The 15,335-nt window shown below is 40.9% G+C and overlaps 1 protein-coding gene across 20 annotated transcripts in view; it reads left to right on the plus strand.

The window, feature by feature from the left end:
- The window catches only part of MYBPC1 (myosin binding protein C1), a 339,911-nt gene that overhangs the window by 38,914 nt on the left and 285,662 nt on the right, over nucleotides 1-15,335 (plus strand). The gene's annotated exons all lie outside the window — the stretch shown is intronic.

The raw sequence follows: 15,335 nt of genomic DNA on the forward strand, positions 1-15,335 counted from the left end.
TAGCTGCCCTACTATTCTCCACCAAACTATCATAATTTCTGGCCAGGTTTTCAACCTAAATTGGAACAGCAAAAAACAAACTGTCATTTAGCCTATGCTGATTACCTTACTATTATTTCTAAAATGCACGAAGGTCTTCAACATCTACTCAATTGCCTTGATCAATACAATAAGAGTAAGGGTCTCACAATAAATCTCACCAAAACCAAAATAATAAACTTTATTTCAAGTGTTTCAAATGAACGACAAACAACTAAAATATTGAACACTTTTATCCTAATCTAGCAGTTATTTTCCATAGATGTCTAAAGTGGGATAAACACGTACAGAACATAGAAAACAAATGCATTGAAATCACAAAGGCATTAAAACGATTTTATAATATTTATGGAGGAAGAGCCGTGGGCCAAACAATTATTGCCATCTATACCAAACTGAACTCGATCCTATTATATGGATCTTCATTCTGGAACCAAAAAATGGTGGCACGTCTGGACTCAATTTTATTTTAAAACATCAGTTGATTCTATTTGATTCAATATACTTTATTCTGTTTGTTGAGACAACCATAAAAACAATTCCAGAATAAAAAATATACTTTTAAAATCAATGGCACAATATAATGACTTGTTCCATGATCATGAAGTACAAAGATGATAGCGTGATTTTAAGCTAAATAACGCAGCATAATAGCATATTCTAGAATCATTTAGGAACAAAAGCAATTCATAACAGCATTACACGTTCTCACATTAAATCTATTTCTTGATCGATTAACAGGGACTATACCTTTCCTAGCATTAATTGCTTTTAAAATAAACTATGCAACATAAAAGCATATTCCCGGGTCATTCAGTGCAAGAAGCAAGTTCATAGCAGCATGATACGATCTCACATTATATTTTATAAAAAGTGGTTTCAGATAAAAACATCTAAAATACGAGTAAAAATTACTAAAGAGCATGAAGTGCACTGTGCTTGTTTGGAAAGCTTGTCACAAGGGCAGGTTGCAGAATCCAGGGCGTATGTTTTCATCACTGGAAAAGCAACTAGATGAGGGACTATGCCTAATCTAAATCTAGTCAATACATAGCGATGTGAAGATTTAGTCATGTATTTCACTCAAGAAGATCAACACCACATTTTTGCATCAGCTGAAAATATTAACTTCCTTATATGATTTAACTCTTGAATTACAACTGTGACTGCATTACAGCAAAGAAGGCACCCTTAATAAACTAATTTTCTCTGAAATTAAAGCTAATGATCAACTCACTAGAAATCAAATTGAGAAAAAGAATTGATTCAATCATTGATAAACAGTATCTTTCTTCATTAACTTCTTCATCAGATCTCAACAAATGGAGTCGCAAGCAATTATTCTGTAAAACAACAAAGGACACATTATTTAGTAATGATTTGGCATTTTCTAACGCTTTCAAAAATGCATGCTTAGTTGAGGGCTCACACAACCTCTACAGACGGTCATCTCTGGATTCTAATCTAAAGGTAGACATGAAAAAAAACTATATTTGAGAATCGGACTGCTTTAAATTCTAACCCTATAATCCCTGCAAACTGGCAAATTAAACTGTAGAATGCATCATTTGTATTTGTATTTGCCACACATTATTCAAAACTGGTAAGAAGTATCTTTGACCATGATTTTTAAAGCAGCTAGCATAGAAAATGTTAGAGAAGCTGTTATATTATGATTCATAGAACAATCACATTGCTTTATTTCATGATTAATTAAATATATAAAATCACCCGCAATTATCTTTCTGTGTCATGAGCGTAAATGGCTGTTTTTATATTCATTGTCTATTTTAAGGCTACTAGAAATTGGGTTTAATAATGTAGCTATCTCAATCTAGTTTTAGGAAACAATTGAATAGAGAAATTGTACGAAATGTGGGATTCTATACATTATTATCATTATTAATTAATATTATGAGATAGCCCTTTGTTTTTAAGTTTTGCGATATAACTGATTATGAAATTATTTTATCTACTAGTTGTGGTTTTAGTTTTTCTTTGTTTGTATGAGAGTTTATTGTGAATGATTTATACAAACCTTAACAATAAAAAATTGACCTATCTATATGTAGCATAATCTATGCTTTCTAGTGTTTATAAAAAATGTTGCGTTTATTGCTGTGAAGGATACATGTGGATTTCATTTAATTGAAGAATACCACAGGACAAATCAGCGTGTGCAATGAATGCATGGTAAACTAAACTAAGCAGTCTTGCTGAGCATATCACAATCAGTTTAACTCAGTCACTTCTTTAAAACTTATTGATGTTTACTCTCTCTCACATTCCTGAAACCCTGCATGAAAAACTGAACTTGACTAACTGATCCCTTTCAGCTTGCTACCTACCCTTTCTTTCTTCAGAGTAACCCTCTCCTTACATTCCATCCTCTGCATGCTTTCTATTTTTGAGTATCGCCTCTTCTCAGTCTCAGTCTCTCCTTAAGTTCTCTAATGTAATTCTGCAATTGGGTGATACCTCATTTCATAGATCACAACAGCTCCTTAAAACCCTATCCCTGCAACCTAACATTACCTAGTCTCCACGGCCTATCTTTCTCAACAATCAATCATCTGAAACAGCATAGCCCCCATTAATGAGCACACCTAACTTGTATTAATATAACTTGTCACTAAATAACTGGAGTAAATACATGCAATGTTTTTTTCTTAAGAGCAAATGACTAATTGCCATAACCAACATTTAACCATTGAATAAACTACAAACCTTGGGTTCCGGAGTAGCGTACTACTCGCTGTAAAGGACTTCAATGCCCTGTGATGGGTAGGAACTGCTATATAAATACAATTACAATTCACAATTGGCATTGCGAGTTGGCCTAACCTGTAGTGGGGCTCTTACCTCTTGGCTGCTGCTGTTTTAAAGGAAGCCGGCCATTTTTACTTCGCATGGTCCACTAAAGGCGTCAAGCTTGGGAAATTGCGCTGTAGTCACCTGATGGGTTAGATGAAGAGTCAGATGAAGTCTCCTTATCTAAGGATGACCACAGCTCAGATGTGCTGGACTACAGTATGGTTAAATAAAAAAAAACATCCTTATTGCCTTGTTTTATTGTAATACTCTGTTGCCTGCCAATTCATTTTAATGTGTTTTGATTGTTTTTTTGTGGGAGCTAGTTTTTACAGTTTTTTGGTTCAGTGCAATTCTTTTGTTGTCACCCCTGGTTTTATAATTTGTACTGTTTTTTTGTACTGTGGCTGAATTAAAACCTTGATTTGGGGGTAATTTCTGTTGTGTGGTAGGGGGAGTTGGGCTTAGCACTGGAGAATCTCTTACCTTGTGACCTGGGCCAGCTCTTGGGCGGTGCGACCGCTGCCACCACACCGGGTGCTGGCTTCCTGGGGGTGCTGTGTGTTTGCAAGTTTATTATGTTTTTAAAGCACCTGCTGCTGCGATCCTTTCCTCTGGCAATTATCAGGCCTCACAAAAATGTCAAGTTAACTCTTGTGATTAATGTTCTTCCTGGAGAGAAATTGGAGTTTTGTATAGGTGATGTTTTGATTTATGTAAAGGTAGTGCAGAGGGTTAATATGCCTGCTTCAAAGAACGTGTACCGTGTAGAATACAGAGTGCATTTAATATAAATAGATCAGCAGGTTACTGCTTTTAAAAGAGACTTCATTTTATTACTTGCAATTTATAACTTAAAGTCCTAATCTAGAACAGTGAGGTATTAACTTTCATCATAGAACTGCATAAACACTGGAAAGTATACATTAGAGCATAGATTAATTTAGAAAAATTGTTAATTTGGGTAGAAATTGATTCTTATTATTAAAGAAAACTCCCAACTATGCTGTTTCTCTTTTTTTCGGACTGAGTTTGTGCTTCTCCACACCAAGCACTCCTAAACTATACGGCCTACCAGTATGGATGACATGTGACTCCTACACTTAGTTCTTTGGCTTATGTAACATTCCTTATGAGCTGATTTACACATGATTGTTTGATTGTCTCTTTGTCATGTGTGTGTGATGCAAAGTGCTATGACATCCTTTACTGGTGTGAGTGGCACTATACAACTATTTCAATGCATTTGAGAGAGAGTGGTTATTAAAGTAAATCCAGTACTTGTACAGCGCACAAATCACCCCCGAAGGGGTAGCTCGGCGCCGGTGGAAAGATTAAGCGAGCGATTGCCCAGAGTTACATGGTGCTGGGCAGACCCCTGCCGCCAGAGCCGGGGATCGAACTGTGATCCCCAGCATCCAGCATCAGTCGCCCTGGTTGCGGCGCCACACCTCTCCCCAAGTTATGGAGACTTGGTCACTGTTAAAGGGTGCTAGTGAGAGAATCGGTGGTCGAGGTGGTCATTGGGGGCGCGCCCACTAACATTGTCGCACTGGGCACCACCAGTGCTAAAGCCGGACCGGCTTTTGACTGTTGCTGTATGGAGCCGTCAGAGTGGAGGCAGTCATTTTTACTCCTCATGGTAGATTAGAGGCGCCATTTTGGGGAAGTTTGAACTCTAGTCATCCAAGGAGTCAGAGGAGGAGTCAGATGAACTTTCCTTATTTAAGGAGGACCACTGCACAGATGCACCAATGGTGCACCCTCGGCAAGCCCATCTGCATCTGTCTCTGTCCGATCAGCAGCCAGCACTAGCCATGCTGCCTGTGGGAGTTCAGCCGGTCTACATCAGCTTATGTACTCAGTGAAGGAATTATTGTCCCTCAGGTCTCTAACATGGTGGCCTAGTAAGCTGAAAGTGGGCAAAGGCTTTGGTGAGGTTGCTACTTTCGACTGCCAGGTGGAGATCCCTCTTGAGAAATGTGCAGCACAGGACTTCGGTGGTAAGGTTAGGTATCATAACATATTGCCTCGGTCTGCATAGATCTCAGCTGTTAATCAACGTCTGTTCGCTATGCAGACATACGCTTGGTATTTTTGATCTATTAAGTAATTCTGAGCCAGGTCTTCTTTTTATGAAAGAAACATGGCACAATGAATCAGCTGCTCCTGATATTGTGATGGCGATCCGTGAAGGCTGCTCTCTGGCACACTAGGATAGAGCTCATAGGAGGGTGAGGCTGTGGCGATTGCCAATAGGTGGCAGGCTGGCAGCTGAACTACTCAACCTTCCAGCCACCCGAGTTTCTAGGTGCTGAGAGTTTGGGTTCCTGTCTTTTATTTTCTATGCCGTCCTCCCTTTTAGGTATTTTGATCTATTGCCCTTTAGGCTATGTTAGTGAGTTTGTCAATTCTCTTGACTCTGTGCTAGCCCACCTCACCATGCAATATGCTAATTTTACTCTTTTTAGAGACTTGAACCTACAGATAGATAGTCCAACAGATAAATCAACTACTGGTAGACAAACTGGCCAGTCTCAACTTGTGCCAGGTTGAAACGTTCCACTGTCATTGAGCAGGTCAGACCATTGATCTGATCTTTTCTAATTCTCAGATTTTAGTTATTACTCCCCAGGAGGTGATCTGATCTGAGCATTTTCTCAACCCGTTTGGGTGGATGCTTGAAGAAAACTTCGAACAGGCCAGACATGGGTGCAGGAACAAAATAAGAGTGAATAATATTTCTGAGTTCTTGGCAAAGACTGTTCCTGTCCTTACTGGTGAGATTGATTTGGATGCTGGCACTGTTAATAGGTGGATCCGAGCCGCCTCGGACACCCTAGCCCATGTCAGAAGAAGAAGGACCGTAGGCACAGTGTATCCACCCCTGGTTCTTTCTCACCCTCGCCTTGGAAAGGGGTTCTGTTAAGAAACTAGAGAGAGAGAGTGGTGTGGGAACTATTCACAGGTCAGTAGGACCAGGTACAAAGAAGCTTTGATGTCCTATCATGCTACAATTATAATGGCACAAGCAACTTAAAAAAAATAATCTTACTTTGAATCCAAAATTAGCATTGCTTCCAATGGCCCTAGAGAAATCTTTCAGACAGACACGTCTTTCCTGTCTCCTAAGGCTTGTGATAGGACTATTTCCCGTTCCCTGGGACTGTGTAATGGGCTTACGTATTTCTTTGAGGATATTCAAATGAGTCTGCTTGTTCCTGAGGCAGAGTTTCCGGCTGAGAGGTTGACCAGTAATCATATCAACTTCTCTCAGTTTAGAACCATCTCTCTTGAGGAGTTTGAAACATCAATTCGGGATTGTAAATCTTGTTCCCCTCTGATCCCTGCCATACTTTTGTTTAGGCCCTGGCAGTTCAGTTGATTAATCCTGTGATATATAAGGTCTTTCGCTGTCTAACTGCAGGATGCCTGCTCATTGAAAGCTGGCTAAAGTAATTTCCCTATTAAAAAAACTTTCTTTCAATTCTAGGGTTTTCCCCAACTTTTGTCCTACCTCACTATTTCCTGCGCTCTCAAAGATGCTTGAGAAAATGGCCAATATGCAATTTATTAATTTATTGGAGCAGCACAAGCTGGGATGAGTCCTCAGCACAGTACAGAGAAGGCGTTACTAGAAGTATCAGATTATATAAAGCTGTCCTTGGATCAAGACAAGAATTCCCTTTTGATTTTACTCGATCTTTCGGCGGCATTCAGAACTGTCCCACATGCAGCCTCCTTCAATGCCTTGCTAGTATGGGGGCTGGAGACATAGTGTGCAATTGGATTCATTCATTCCTAGATTCCAGGGCTCAGTCGGTCTGGTAGGCACCCTTCTCTTCAGCTGTCAAATCTCTCAAACAGGGGGTGCCTCAGGGCTCTTCTTTGAGCCCTACCTTATTCAATGTATATATGGCTCCTTTTGCCTCTTTGGTGGAATTCTTTGGGTTCAAAAGTGTTTCTATACTGATGACACATACCTGCATCTCTCTTTTGAGAGGGACTTCACATCTACAGAGAAGCCTTTCAACACCTGCAAGCATGCTGTATGACTGGATGCACAGGAGTCAGCTTAAATGCAATTCGAATAAGACAGACATTTTTCTATTTGGGTTCCATCAAGCCAACTGGTGGGAGGCAGGCTGGCCTACATCTTGACCGGCTCCCAAAACTCTATCTTTAATGACAAAAATCTTGGAGGTAAATTTGACAGCCAAGTCTCCTTTCAACTGAGGGTTTTGGCTGTTGTGGGAGCCTGTTTAGGGTTGCTTCGCACCCGTAAGAAATGTCTGTTCTTATTGCCTCTTCATTCTAGGAAGAGAGTGAGTTACACCTTTATTACTTCCAAGCTTGAATATGCCAATGCCCTCTACTTAGGGCTGATGGAAGCCTTGCATGATCGACTCCAAGTGGTCCAGAATTCTGCCACTCACCTCTTTTTGAGACGTGTATGACGTACCTTTATTACCTCTCATCTAAGATCTCTGCATTGGCTGCCCAAGAAGCAGATTCTTTTAAAATTTTTAGCATTTGTCCATCAGTCACATTTCCTTTCATGTCCTCGGTATCTGTTGGACAGTTACTTGTCCTATTGTCAATCAAGAGCACTGTGCTTGGTAAAGGCCACATTGGTAGTAGTGCCACGAGTCAGGCGCATGAGGAAGGGATATTGCTCCTTTTCTTTCTTGGTGGCTAAGGCCTGGATTCAGTATCCCCTTGAACTTGAGCTCTGGATCTTTGCTCCACAGCCTCCTTAAAACTTGGCTTTTCTCGACTTGTCAATCTTGTGCTTATGTTCTTTTCTTTTTGGTTCCACTTACAGTTCTCAGTGCCTGGACACTCCTAGGAGTAGTTGTGAACATTATAAAACCTACACTTTCATTCAGTCATTATCAAATGTGTAATAGTGGTCACCCACGTTAACAGAGTTATGTTGGGGAACTTTTAAACTTCTAAGTTATGTCAGAAAGATTTCTACCCAGGAGTTCTTAAAAACATGAATTTTGACTCTTTCAGTATAATCACATTTAGTTTGTGCAGTTAAAAATCCACATATAAGGGATGCTGCTCCTGTGTGAATATTTAAAACTGTCAGGAGACCCCCATAACACCTGTGACACGTTCAACTCATCCTGATTTTTAATCCAACATCATATTTCATTCTGTGACTTGCACGGGCACAAAAACTCTAGAAGGCAAAGCACATTTGGCTAAATACCCAGGTTTATCTGAATCTATCACATGTTACATTTTGCGGCTCAGCAACTTTGAACATTTTAGGTATACTGTTTTGGGAAGGGGAAAGTGTTGTAACTTGCTTTCTCCACTCTCCCATGCACATTGTGTCATAAAACCTTCGATGGTACATATCTGTCCTCCTTTTATTGAAGCATTGGATCTTAAGCATGTGTGCTACTATATATACTAACCTATGAACAAGGAGTCTTGTGGATCAGCCGCTCTGTCTCTTATTGATTTTGTAAAGTGCCAAAAAAAATTGAAGTTCAAAGCATGCATATAAACTCTGCATCTGTATACCAAGTCATCAACTATTGTGTGAGGTTTTTAGCAACTCTTTTTAGCTCGCTTCTGATTGAACTTCATCTTCTCTAGCCTGAAGGGTGGTACGTCTACAATGGCCTAGACCATCCATCTGGAGAAAGACCCTATTCAAATAAACTAGCAGTTTAGGAGATAGAAACGTTGACCCATTTACTATTGGAGTGCCATAATCTACCAGAAATATGTGTTCTCATATCCTGATAACAATGTTGCCATGACAACAAACTGCCTACATTAATAGGAGTGTGAGACAAATGGGCATTACATCTTCATTTCCCCGATCTGTAACACATTATTGTTCATGTAATATTACCTGAATGTATTACATTGGTTATTTGTTTGTATTGAATATACATTTGGCTTGACTTCAGAATTGTGTTCTTTTGTTATATACGTCTGCATGGACCTGCACATTTGATTTTTCATGGAATTATTTTTTAGGGCACTACCCTCAGGTTCCCATAAAATGTTTTTTTTTTATAGTTGCTGCCTTTCCACGCACCTAAATAATCCGTTGTTGGTTACTGATGAATTACTTGCCCAGGTTGCTACATTATTGGGTTTGCCCCTCCTTGCCCAACTTCAGTACCTAGGCCACAGTGTTTGGACCACTTTTCTAAGGAAAAAATGACATAATCCCTATCATTTCAATGATGATTAGTGGCATTTTGGTTGATGGGGGTGGAAAGAAATCTGTTTTGATCAGTGGTCATCTGTTTACACATATTAGGTGTGCTTCCCTCACTATTAGGTTTTGCCTGTGTTCATAGGTTCAAACCTATAACTCCAAAGCCTCAGTATTTTCCAGGCTATAGTGAATTCAACTAATTGAAGAAAAAAACTAGCTTGACACTAAGATGATAGTTCAGTCTGTTAAAGTGCTCACTGCTGAAGTCTGTGTGTATCATGATGGCCAGATGTTTGCATTCTGGCACAGCTAATTTTCTGAAGGCCGATTCAGAATGCAGAGGCTTCTGCTACTTCGGTGCTTGCTGAAAGTCCCCTTCCTGGAATGTCATTCAGTCGAACGTGATACTTTTACCACAGCACAAAAAAAAATAATAACACTTGCTTCTTTAACCCCGTCCATGCTGATGACGGCCGGGAGCCGTCATGGCACACAGTGCTCGTGTGCTGCAGACGGCTCCCAGCCGCCATGACCACGCCCGCGATCAGAATGTGCCACACAGGAGCGGAATTCCAGCCGCAGGCAAGGGGTTAAGCACCTTGCTTTGGTAAATCTTCCATACAGGGACCATCTCTCATGTAACAGAGTTTTGTCAGTTGGCGGTTTGCTTGTTAAGAACTTTCTCTGCGGACCTACTATGTGAGCAAAACAAAACGTTATGAATTACCTGCTGGTCCTTATAACCAATCATGACGTCATGTGTTTTGCCGTACAAGCCTATTAAAAGCCCCCCATTGCCTATTAGGAGACCCTTATATTGTGCATTTACTCATTGCCCATTGTGGCGTCACACCTTAAAAGTAGTTAGTTTCCAATCGTTGATCAGCTCACACGCATTGTGAGTTTATTTATTGTGCATCGATCTGTACTACATGTATCACTTATTCTGTATCGTGTATTCATTTAAATATTCGATGCTGAGAAAAGGAGGCTGGCTTTACCATTGAACAAGTATGCAAATTCCCATGGTTTTTCGCATCTTAGATTATTAAACAATTAGTGAGTAAGCTTTAAAAATAACTATGGGTTTCTTCTGTATGCGCACTTAAGAAAAAATTAACTCTCAGAAATAAATTAAATGCCTCTCAGTCTCTGGCAGGTTTATAGTTGATATAGCGTGAAGAGCAGGCTGGGAATCGTGGACGGTCATTGTTGTAGCGCGAAGATCCTGTTGGGCTGGGCATAGTGAACAGCCTTTGCTGGAGACTCACGTTAGTGGTCACCACGGGCTGTTGATGCTCTAGAGTTAAGTGCAGAGCTCATGCTGGTGGTCATTGTAGCATGAAGTGTCGGGTTTATCGAAACTTAATGTTGCTGGTCAGTAAGATCTTGGAGCAAACTGGCCCACTCATGCTCTTGAGAGCCCAAAACTTCAGGATTTCTCTGTTTCTTCAAGGAGGAGTTCAACCAATACTACACCAAGGCTTCAGGACCTGGGAAGCACCTTTTGGACCTCAGGAACTCACTTCAGCAGAGACTAGCGTGACTCAGGCAGGTCCAGTTGCAGGTCCTGGCAAGTCCAATTGCAGCAAGTCAGATGGGCAGTTACAGAGAGGCCTCTGGAGTCTGTGTTCCTGTAACTCAGAACAGGCAGTCAGTCAGCTGACCATTGGAGTTATTTCAGCCTGTGATGAAGGGTGCAGGTCCAGGCTTCCTACTCAACGAGCAAGGCAAACCTCAAGCAGCAGGGCAGCAAAGTGTTCTTCCCATGTAGTATCCATTGGTCCAGAAGTGTACTGAGGATTGGGTATAGGGGACCGAGTGTTATACCTGGTGCCCTCTTTGAAATGGGAAAAGGTTCTGGAGTTTTCCCCCTACAGAGGTGTCTGGAATTTCTTGTCTCCATGCCCTGGTCCCAGTCTGTCTGGAGATACAGAAGGCTAGTGTGAAGTCCTTTGTGTGTGGGAAGGGCCAGTGCCTTTAAAATGCAAGTATAGTAGGTTCCAACCCCCTTCAACCAGCTAGAGATGGCTCATCCTGTCAACTTCCAGACCCTTTATTGTGATGCTGCCTGGGAGGCGTACACAAAGGCCAACTGCAAACTGCACATAGTCATGTAACTCAAAAACAGACTGTAGGCATCAAATGGTTAGGACAGGAAAATGCCAACTTTCTGAATATGGCAATTTAAAAAGTTTGATTTAAAATCCGACTTTACCATTGAAGAGAATTTGAAATTACAATTCCTCAGACAGTAAGCATGATTTTTCTACCTGCTCCTTATCAAATATTATCACTTATGAAATAGAATAAGGTAATCCAATGTTATCCTATGGGAGAGATAGGTCTTGCAATAGTGAAAAACGAATTTGAGAGTTTTTTACTACCAGGACATGTAAAACTTAAAAGTACATGTCCAACATTTCAAATTCAATACACCCTGCCCTATGGGCTGTTTAGTGCCTACCTTAGGGGTGTCTTATAAGTAAAAAAGGGAGTTTAGGCGTCGTAAAAGGTTTATTTTGCCAGGTCGAAATAGCAGTTTAAAACTGCATACAAAGGCTGCAATGGTAGGCTTGGGACAGATTTTAAAAGACTTCTTAAGTGGGTGGCACAATCAGTGCTGCAAATTCATTAGTGGAAGACAAAGAGCACTGCACACTAGCCTTGGAGTTGAATTTTCTCTTGGTGAATTTCTATTGTGAATCACTGTTGTTTCGGATGCGGTCCCATAAATAATGCTTACGCGAGCCTGAAATTAAGTTCCTTGTTAATGGCATAACTGTGGCAATCCTTGGAACTATGGTTCCCAGAGCCCCACTATCAAGTTGAGGCACTTAAGTTATCTTGGATTCTTGACGTGAGCATTGATTGCGTCACCAATGATTTATGATGGTTGCTCTCATATTTTGCCTTCTGTCCTAATGATGACCTAATAAATTGAAATGGTCAAAACGCCGGTGACGTTTCCTCTGGCCACTAAGATGACACATTTATTGCATCATTGATCCTGCTATATATTGGACATTCTCTGTATTATTTTTCCTCTGACACTGTGTTTATTTTCTGTTTACAATGTAATTTGTACCATTATATGTGTGATATGTGTAACTTTATGAGTACCATATATACACGTCTGTACTGCTTTTTTTATATGTTTATCATTCTATAAAAAGTTATTCTAAGAAATAAAAGTCTTTTTAAACCACTTTTTGTTTATGTGTACCTTTTGTATATTTATCCTTATTTGTAGTCACACTTTTACCTTTTCACTTTCACATTTTTATACATCATATGAATTCCCTATTGTCATATGTTATGATAAATCTCTCTATGGTAGTTAGCTACACTTTCTTTAAATAATTTTCTCCCTGAGCCGTTGTAGCTGTCATATTGTTTATTAGGCCATGGATCTCGGGAGTAGGGCTGCCCTTGATGCGGATAACCAACCGTTCCATTAGTAGCATTTCATTTACAGGCCCGGGGTACCTGTAGTACCACTTTACTAGGGACTTACAAATAAATTAAATGTTCCAATTGAGTGTAAGCCAGTTTCAACATGTTTAAAGCAGGGAGCACAAGCTGTTCATCACTAGTTAGCAGTGGTAAAGTATGCTGAGTCCTAAGGCCAATGAAAACTGGTTCGGAAAGCAGGATGGATGAAGGCAAAACATTTGGGACTGACCCAACACAGAGGGCCAGGTCCAACAAGTGTGTAAATAATGGGGTATCTGTATTCATCATCACATGGTGCATATAACCGTACCTATCGCTAACAAGTCAAAACCTAACACTGACATGCCCACACATGGCAGCCATGTTGAAAAGTTGTTGGCACTTGTCCGACACTACCATGCACCATACACATACCAATACATACATCATCAATCTTTGAATTGTGACAGGGAGGAAGACCCTTCCCCAGGCACAAAAAGACACCCTTGAGAGCTGCAGTCTGAATCTGAATGTCAAGGGGGCAAAAGAAAGATGTTAAATTAAATCAGTAACTGTTTGTGGGACAGATCTGTTTCCTTACTGTAATGTTCTTTTCCCTTATGAGGAAAATGAAGCAATAACAATGAAAGATGTCATCCCCATCTGGGGAAATGATATAGGAATAAAGGGAGTGTGAATAGCACACTTGGGAAGTTTGATGCAGCCACCTTCCCGTGGATAGAAGAAGCTACAGCTCTGCCAAAATAATAATTATTTTCTAGAAGTGGACTGGGGAGAAGGTGTTACTTTGAGGGACACTGAGTGGGTATAAGAGTACCACTACCCAAATGTAACTTTCTAACACCAGAAGTTAAGAAAGATCTGGACCAGTTTAGCATTTGACATAAGTCTGTGCTCTCTGGTTATGTTTTCTTGGACCCCTATAACTGCACACTTTGGATTCCCCGGCCAAACTGAGTCATACTACGCAAAAACAACTAAGACGCAGAACCTCTTGTGTTCACCCTTTCCTTCCAAATATGTTTAACATTGGTACATGTTAAATCCTTAGGACTGTTATATATATGCTTCTTCAAACGAGGTTTGGTGACTCGTATATCCTTTCATTTATAACTCAAATGTTTACACTGTGCAATGTTGATATGCTGAACTTTTTAGGGAAGGCATTTTTCAGCACGTGCTTGCCTCTAGTGTTGGGCACAGTGCTCGGCACAGAACTTCCAAATACACACGTACATGGTTTTGCGATGGATGGTACTTCTAGGACAGCTTTAAGACTTAAAGGCTAGGTTATCTTAGAGAGGTACGAAGCGAGGCTTCTAATCACAGCTGGCAGGAGATGAAGCTGAACTGGAGGCCGAAGGGCGTGACTGAACCTGCCGACAGTGAGTGGGCTAACCCCTGACTCGTGAATTAGAACGCAGCTGTCATGGCCGTTCCTTGCTCGAATGCCTGAGGACGGGGCGTTCCCACTTAGACAACACGTGTGACTGAATCCAAGCCTCGCAAAATGATTTTCACCAGAATTGGGCACCGAGCTGGACTCGCTGGGCTCTTCTTTCCATTGTAAGATGGGCTCCTCTTTTAGCTTTCGAGCCTTGGAATGGGAGATGCGCAATAAACATCTCATTAAATTATAGCCTCGTCGCCACTGGTATCATCTGTCAGTGCTACGAGTAAAGGCATAATGTGTTCATTTGATTACTTGTTCTTAACAAAATACCGAGCCGTGCACTGGGTCATAATATTCCGAGCTGAAAGATAGGTCAACGTAATAATAGTGGCTGCTCTTATATAGCGCGAAATACTCCTTCCAGGCCTTCTAGGGATTTTGCCACGCTTTTTGACAGGAATATTTCAAGTCAGTAGAAAAAACATTTTTAATGTCAGAAGTTGACCTACCGGGAAGGCTCAATGAATTTACAGTGATCTGAACTCCATAAGTCTGAATCATGGCACGTCAGGCCCAGCCTTCCACCCACCAAGGTTCGGTATTAGCAACGTCTATTTACAGTGGCCAAAAGCAGCAGAAGGGCTGAATGTAGCATTATGTAAAGGCAAGACAATATTATTGAGATTAGATACTGTGATCTATGATAAGAGATCGTTCTATGGGTATTTAGTAAATGACAGCGCCAGTTGTAGGAATCAGCCCCTACAAGCTTCAAGTTTGGTTTATGAAACGAGGATGTGGGGAGGCTGGAACCACGGAAGTTTGCCATCATTGGCAACAAATATAAATTGAGCTGCTCCTGGCACAACTTTCCTAAAGTCCTAATCTGTTGTAGAATCATTACTGTGCTTGACTATCCCCCAGGCTCACCCCTTAGTATTGAATCAGAGTTGGAAGGTGCTGTAGTTTAAAGATGGCCAGGTGCAGACCGGATGTAGGTTCCAAGATGGTACTTTATTAAGTTTCAGTTACAATTCAAGTAGATGGTAAATACGATGGGAAGTAGATATGTTTTAGCTGTAATCTAGCCCCACCAGGAGCAGCCTCCCTGCTGCTCAGCCTGCAGTCTTCAACTGACACACACCCGATCTCCAAGCAACCCATGCATTCATGACATCATCACACATGCTACACTCAACCAGGCTGGACAGTGGGAGAGGTGTCAATGAAAGAAAGAAGGTGAGAAATCACATTACAACTGAAGGCTGAACCGATTCCAATTCAATAACATTCTTAGAGCTGCTCTAGTCAGAAGGCCCTTGCTGGGATGTTGCAGACCACGGCAGAAGCGGTGATATGCTCCTATTGGCAGATAATTAATACATCTACATCATATAAATCGTAAATACCCTGGAGATGCCCGGAGCTGTTGTTCTAGAGCAA

This window comes from Lissotriton vulgaris, chromosome 1_1 (assembly GCF_964263255.1).
Source record: "Lissotriton vulgaris chromosome 1_1, aLisVul1.2, whole genome shotgun sequence".
Lineage (NCBI taxonomy): Eukaryota > Metazoa > Chordata > Amphibia > Caudata > Salamandridae > Lissotriton > Lissotriton vulgaris.